The following is an 8,116-nucleotide window of genomic DNA, read 5'->3' as shown; positions in this document are numbered from 1 at the left end:
ACCTGACTACTTGGAAAAACAGATTGAAAATAGTCAAATTAAGCACCAAGTAATGATTTAATTAGAGAGAGATTTCACATGGATTGGTCTAAGAGAAGCTGATGAATGTTTGGCCTTGATCTTTATTTTTAGCCTTTTTTTTATTGTCTTGTTGCTCCATTCAAAAGTGAATCCAGTGACCATAACAAGAAGGAATGAATAGTAATGTCCTCACTTCTGGACCTAATAATTTATCTTTTGATTTATTAGCAATTGGTTTCAGAGAGACTGCAACCTTCTTGCGCTAAAATTACTGCCACTGCATCTACGGAAGAAGAGAGCATGAAACCACATGAATATGTGGAACACAATTGAGAATGCTCACCACATGTGGCCATGTCAAAACATTCTCACCCACGATTGTCTCAAAACATGGCTCTTCAAATGCACATTTTTTTGCCAATGGCAACATGGAAGACACTGCAACATATCCAATAAAATAAAAATGTTAGAGATCAACGATTCCCTACATGTACTCACTGACTAGTAAGTAAAAGTTCCATGGACACAAGTGGAATGGTAACTAAATGAATGCTGCTACTAAGCTCACATGAGGATTATATTCTTTTTTTATCTTTTTTTTTCAAGTCAGCAACCTAAGGCTTAAGTGAGCTTCTTGGTAGTCATTTATTATATCATCTGGAAAAGGGAAAGCACTATTTGCACTCCACACAAACACTCCTGCACTAGAGTGTAGGGGTGTGCTCCCCTACCGAAATTTTTTACTTTGACAATGTTCAGACTTCCCCCCTTTCAGTCCATTTCAAGAATTGCTAGTTGGGGGATATGAAATTTAAACTTTTAAGTACTTCCTTTCGAGTGGCTGTGACAATCAACCGTGTCACGTGCCAGCCACAATTCCATAGATGCTGGTAAAATCTGACTAAATTTGTAGATATTTGAGCAACCTCATTCACTAAATATAGGCAAAGACAAATATTTAATTAAAAAATCATACTTAATGCATCAATCATCACAATCAAGGACAAAGAAGGAAAGGACTTCACGTGAATTCTGTTTTATACATGGAAAAGAGTTGAATAGAATCTTCATAGACCAAATAAATAACCAAATCCAGGCATACAAATGGTGTTATAAGTTCAAATCATCTAAAAGTGATATGAAGCCAATTATATGCCCATAATAATTGAGAATATGATGCGTACTCACTATCAATTACCATAAACAGTACGTCAGAAATCAATGCTTTCACTGTATCTATTAGAATGAGTGATAGGTGCCATGTACAACTGCAAGCATACAAAATAAAATCAGCATGATAGAAACAAGAAAGATACCGTTGCACTGGAAGGAAGTATAAGACCTCCGGGATTTAGCCAGCGATCTCTTGCTGTAATGACACTTCCCAACATACTCTAATAAAAAAGTAAGCATGCCAACAAAAGAAAAGGAAATATATCATAAGGTTGCAAACCACAAAATATGCCCATGAGTATGTGTATCGAAAATATCATATTTCCCCTGTGTAACCACCAGATCCGAAATAATCCCTTCTAGAAATGGCATCCTCTCTCTCTTTCTTATCCATCCCCGCATGAATGCCCACAGCATCAACTCCTTTTATTAGAAGATATATATGAATGTCATCCACATCAGCTTTGTTTTCACAGAATATTATAACAGGTGGTGCGGTCTTTTGTAAACATTCAAGAAGGTAAACAAACTTGGCATTTTGCTTCACATACTCAACCTCCTGAATTACACCCAAATTTGCAGCTCCAGGTCTTCCCACGTTCACGGTGGAGGGTTTTACCAAAGCATTTTTAGCAAAGTTGAGAACTTTTGTGGGCATGGTGGCTGAAAATAAGAGTTTGTCTTTGAGATTTAAAGTGGTAAAAAACGTGTCTTATGTCATCCTCAAAGCCCATATCTACCAAACTATCAGCCTCATCCAAAGTTAAATATGTGCAATTCTTGAGATTCATTTTTTTCTTTGCCAGCATGTCCTTCAATCTCCAGGAGTAGCAACAACTATATGAACACCTTCCTTGATAATGTCCAATTGCGAACGCATATCCACTCCACCAATACAGCTAATACAAGTGTATATATATTTCACCACCACTAAACATCATGAATTATACACAGCCCCATTGATTACTAACTTTCATAGCAATTGGACATTATCAAGAAAGGTGTTCATATTGTTGTTGCTACTCCTGGGAGGTTGATGGAGATACTCAAACTGAAAAGAATGAATATGGATCATAGCAGATATCTAACTTTGAATGAGGCTGATAGATTGGTGGGCTTTGAGGATGACATCAGAGAAGTTTTCGACCACTTTAAAGTTCAACACCAAACTCTATTATGTTCAGCCACCATGCCCACACAAATTTTGAACATTACTAAAGGTGCTTTGCTAAAACCTGTCACCGTGGGAACAGTTGGAACTGCAAACCTTAGTGTGCGTCAGCAAGTTGTGCTTGTGCAGGAAGAGGCCAAGTATGTCTACCTTCTTGAGTGTCTACAAAAGACTGCACCGCCCGTTCTAATCTACTGTGTTGATGGCGCTGTTGTTGATGACATTCTGTTTTTTCTTATGATAAAAGGAGTGGAAGCAGTGGGAATTCATGCAGGGATGGATCAGAAAGAGAGAGAGTATGCCATTTCTTCATTCAAGGTAGGGAAGAAAGATGTGGGGCGGTCCACAGAGGAGCAAGGGTGGTCAATTGACCCCTGCAACCTCTTAAATCCTCCATTAGAGCAGTCAAACTTGACACTCGCAAGGTGTTCGACGAAATGCCCCAAAGGGGCAACTTCTGTGCAGCTGGACAGTATGTTGAGCCTTCGTTCTCTTGGAGATGTAGTTCTGAAGCTGAAGAGAGAGAGTACGGTCTGAGAATATGGGGACAGATAGGAGAGAGAAGGTGCCGAAAATGCAGCTTTGATTTTGTTAAGGCCATAGCCATAGCACTTGAAAGACGAGAAAAGAGGGACGGCGAAAGAAGAGAGTTGGGAAGGAGTGCTGGAACAGAATGATGAAGCGAAAAAATATTTGCTTGAAACGACACCTTTAGGTCATAATGGAACACTCGACCCACTTACAAAAAATAATGGGCCTGAGGTTCGGATATAAGGTGGGCTTACAAACTTTTGAACTTGTGGCCCCAAAGCAAAACCACGAAGTATAACGCTCAGACTATAATGAGTGGAAACTTCTTAAGCTAAAATAACTGCCACTGCATCTATGGAAGAAGAGAGCATGAAACCACACGAATATGTGGAACGCAATTGAGAATGCTCACCACATGTGGCCATGTCAAAACATTCTCACCCACGATTGTCTCAAAACATGGCTCTTCAAATGCACATTGTTTTGCTTGGCAACACGGAAGACACTGCAACAAATCCAATAAAATAAAAATGTTAGAGATCAACAATTCCCTACATGTACTCACTAACTAGTAAGTAAAAGTTCCATGGACACAAGTGGAATGGTAACTAAATGAATGCTGCTACTAAGCTCACATGAGGATTATATTCTTTTTTTATCTTTTTTTTTTCAAGTCAGCAACCTAAGGCTTAAGTGAGCTTCTTGGTAGTCATTTATTATATCATCTGGAAAAGGGAAAGCACTATTTGCACTCCACACAAACACTCCTGCACTGTTGTGTAGGGGTGTGCTCCCCTACCGAAATTTTTACTTTGACAATGTTCAGACTTCCCCCCTTTCAGTCCATTTCAAGAATTGCTAGTTGGGGAATATGAAATTTAAACTTTTAAGTACTTCCTTTCGAGTGGCTGTGACAATCAACCGTGTCACGTGCCAGCCACAATTCCATAGATGCTGGTAAAATCTGACTAAATTCGTATATATTTGAGCAACCTCATTCACTAAATATAGGCAAAGACAAATATTTAATTAAAAAATCATACTTAATGCATCAATCATCACAATCAAGGACAAAGAAGGAAAGGACTTCACGTGAATTCTGTTTTATACATGGAAAAGAGTTGAATAGAATCTTCATAGACCGAATAAACAACCAAATCCAGGCATACAAATGGTGTTATAAGTTCAAATCATCTAAAAGTGATACGAAGCCAATTATATGCCCATAATAATTGAAAATATGATGCGTACTCACTATCAATTACCATAAACAGTATGTCAGAAATCAATGCTTTCACTGTATCTATCAGAAAGAGTGATAGGTGCCATGTACAACTGCAAGCATACAAAATAAAATCAGCATGATAGAAACAAGAAAGATACTGTTGCACTGGAAGGAAGTATAAGACCTCCGGGATTTAGCCAGCGATCTCTTGCTGTAATGACACTTCCCAACATACTCTAATAAAAAAGTAAGCATGCCAACAAAAGAAAAGGAAATAATCATAAGGTTGCAAACCACAAAATATGCCCATAAGTATGTGTATCGAAAATATCATATTTCCCCTGTGTAACCACCAGATCCAAAATAATCCCTTCTAGAGCTGGAAATTGCCATTCTTTTCTGATGCTCCAGTTTGGGGCAGTAATTGATACGATGACCAAGCCCGCCACAATAAACGCAGCCCTTAACCCCGCTCGCATTTGTAATTGCATCCGCATCTAATTCCATTGGATCATTAAGCTCAGCCAACACGAGTGGAATCCTTTGTTTTGCCTCTTGCAGGAAGTGCTTCAAATCAAGAAGTGTCGTCTCACTTTGATTTTTGTTTATAAACGTTGTTGCTATTCCAGTCTTGCCACATCTTCCCGTTCGTCCAATCCTGTGGATATAGTCTTCAATCTGTGTTGGCATGTCATAATTGATGACATGTTGAATATCCAGAAAAATCCAAACCCTTTGAGACAACACCAGTGGCAACCAAGACATCTTTCTTCCCTTTCTTGAAGGAAGAAATGGCATCATCTCTCTCTTTCTGATCCATCCCCGCATGAATGCCCACTGCATCAATTCCTTTTATCAAAAGATATATATGAATGTCATCCACGTCAGCTTTGTTTTCACAGAATATTATAATAGGTGGTGCGGTCTTTTGTAAACATTCAAGAAGGTAAACAAACTTGGCCTCTTGCTTCACATACTCAACCTCCTGAATTACACCCAAATTTGCAGCTCCAGGTCTTCCCACGTTCACGGTGGCAGGTTTTACCAAAGCATTTTTCGCAAAGTTGAGAACTTTTGTGGGCATGGTGGCTGAAAATAAGAGAGTTTGTCTTTGAGATTTAAAGTGGTCAAAAACGTGTCTTATGTCATCCTCAAAGCTCATATCTACCAATCTATCAGCCTCATCCAAAGTTAAATATGTGCAATTATTGAGATTCATTTTTTTCTTTGACAGCATGTCCTTCAATCTCCGTAGCAACAACTATATGAACACTTTCCTTGATAATGTCCAATTGCGAACGCATATCCACCCCACCAATACAGCTAATACAAGTGTATATATATTTCACCACCACTAAACATCATGAATGATACACAGCACCATTGATTACTAACCTTCATAGCAATTGGACATTATCAAGGAAGGTGTTCATATTGTTGTTGCTACTCCTGGGAGGTTGATGGAGATACTCAAACTGAAAAGAATAAATCTGGATCATAGCAAATATCTAACTTTGGATGAGGCTGATAGATTGGTGGGCTTTGAGGATGACATCAGAGAAGTTTTCGACCACTTTAAAGGTCAACACCAAACTCTATTATGTTTCAGCCACCATGCCCACACAAATTCTGAACATTACTAAAGGTGTTTTGCTAAAAACTGTCACCGTAAACACGGGAACAGCTGGAACTGCAAACCTTAGTGTGCGTTAGCAAGTTGTGCTTGTGCAGGAAGAGGCTAAGTATGTCTAGCTTCTTAAGTGTCTACAAAAGACTGCACCGCCCATTCTAATCTACTGTGTTGATGGCTCTGGTGTTGATGACATTAGTGGAAGCAGTGGGAATTCATGCAGGGATAGATCAGAAAGAGAGAGAGTATGCCATTTCTTCATTCAAGGTAGGGAATTGACCCCTGTGACCTCCGAAATCCTCCATTAGAGCAGCCAAACTTGACCCTAGCAAGGTGTTCGACGAAATGCCCCAAAGGGGCAACTTCTGTGCAGCTGGACAGTATGTTGAGCCTTCGTCCTCTTGGAGATGTAGTTCTGAAGCTGAAGAGAAAGAGTACGGTCTGAGAATATGGGGACAGATAGGAGAGAGAAGGTGCCGAAAATGCAGCTTTGATTTTGTTAAGGCCATAGCCCTAGCACTTGAAAGACGAGAAAAGAGGGACGGCGAAAGAAGAGAGTTGGGAAGGAGTGGTGGAACAGAATGATGAAGCGCGAATATTTGCTTGAAACGACACCTTTAGGTCATAATGGAACACTCGACCCACTTACAAAATATAATGGGCCTGAGGTTCGGGTATAAGGTGGGCTTATAAACTTTTGAACTTGTGACCCCAATGCAAAACCACGAAGAATAATGTAATGTTTCTGTTAAAGCTGTCGGCTGGAATTGGAGACACTACTATTCAAGTCCAATAATAAGATTCATAAACCAGTAGGAAACCTAGGGCATCGCTGAATTTGGAGAAGTATATGAACTAATTCACAGAAATAACATTGGCATACAATAGAAATAACATTGGCATACAATACAAATAAAATTTATTTTGTTAAATCACTGTGAAGATCACAATGAAATTTGATATAGTTGATTACATCAAATGTAATGTATTCTAAATTTTTTTTATAAATAAAACTTAGGCAGCAACTCTGCTGCCCGATAAATGTTTCTCTCTCCTCTCTCTCATCCCTCTTTTCCTTATTTTATAATTAATACTCAGAAATCTCTCAAAACCTGGCAATCCCTCAAATCCCAGGTGACAGCTTTCTCATTTCCTGGGCATACATCCCAAGCAAACATAATTGCTATGTGTGAAGCTCGAGGGACTCGTGTCAGAAAAGAAACGCGTGATTAAGGGGGTGTGCTGATGATAAATGTCTAAAACGCGGGATAAAATCACAACCACGCAGAAGAGAGAAAAGAAAGGAGAAGAAGAAAAAAAAGGAGAGAGAAAATAGAAGAAAAAGAAATCAGAAATATAATGGCGTCTTCCTTCCCATTTTCTCTAGATCTCAACCTAGCTCCACCAACACAGATATGGGGGCAAGGAGCTGCACCTGTCTGGATGCCCTACTTTGCTTCCTCACGAGGTCTAGTGACAGTTAATGACTCGTTACTCATTGACAAAGAAGTTGTCATTGGAGTTGGAAAGAGTTTGGTGACTCCCAAGGATGTGCGCGTGCTGGGAACTAGGGATGACAACCAGTTAGTGAGGAATGTCATGGCATTGAGCGTGCAAAGTGCGGCATCTGTCGCAAGTGTGGGGTACCTTTTAGACGTTGACCCCTGCAAGCAAAATTCCTGGATCCGCCACTACACTGATGTTGTCTCAAAGGGTTTATATTTTCCAGATGTTGAGCATGTCATTAGTTATGACATGCCAGCACATGTTGAAGACTATGTAAAGAGGATAGGACGAACGGGAAGATAGACAACACATGCGAGCTCGGGTAAGGGCTCTTCTTTTCAATCAATTTCACGTTCTGTTTTTCTCTTAGCAACCATCAAGGGGTAGGCTGATTTAATGTATGAATTATGTTGCTCAACAGGAGATTGACAACCCACTGCATGAAAATGAAAACTAAGGATGATCAGATACTTGTGCATCTATGCCACCTTTTTTGGTCAGAAGAGACTAGCAAAGTATATTACCTAATGGGTTGATGCCTGCTGAGTTTCCCAGATATTATCATAACTTGTATTCTAACATAACATTGTCGTAAAAGGGTTTGTCACCGGAATTAACAATACCTAGAATTCTGACTTTCACATGTTCATTCTAGACTCTTTTTGAAATCAAGATCTACATGGTTTACCTACAAGACTTAGTTACTCCTCACCAGTACATGAATGAGATCATAATTCCCAAGTAAACATAATGGGAAAAATGAAAAAGCTGCCACATCTTAAATTCCTCATTTACTACTCTACCTCTTCATTGTCATTGATCAATGTAGCAAAACTGATTTAAGTCCATTAATTCAAAG

The 8,116-nt window shown here is 39.3% G+C and overlaps 1 long non-coding RNA gene and 1 pseudogene across 1 annotated transcript; both read right to left on the bottom strand.

The window, feature by feature from the left end:
• Positions 1-214: 214 nt before the first annotated feature.
• On the bottom strand, positions 215-3,143 carry LOC148296498 (uncharacterized). The gene is made up of 2 exons (XR_015833587.1): positions 1,338-3,143; positions 215-459 (listed from the first exon to the last, which is right to left on the bottom strand). It is a non-coding gene; the product is annotated as an uncharacterized LOC148296498 (long non-coding RNA).
• A 1,308-nt stretch (positions 3,144-4,451) lies between these two features.
• Positions 4,452-5,535, bottom strand: LOC110749881 (DEAD-box ATP-dependent RNA helicase 35 pseudogene; annotated as a pseudogene).
• Positions 5,536-8,116: the final 2,581 nt, after the last annotated feature.

This window comes from Prunus avium, chromosome 2, assembly GCF_965620075.1.
Source record: "Prunus avium chromosome 2, drPruAviu1.hap1.1, whole genome shotgun sequence".
In the NCBI taxonomy this organism is placed as follows: domain Eukaryota; kingdom Viridiplantae; phylum Streptophyta; class Magnoliopsida; order Rosales; family Rosaceae; genus Prunus; species Prunus avium.
This window is presented reverse-complemented; position numbering and strand designations above follow the sequence as displayed.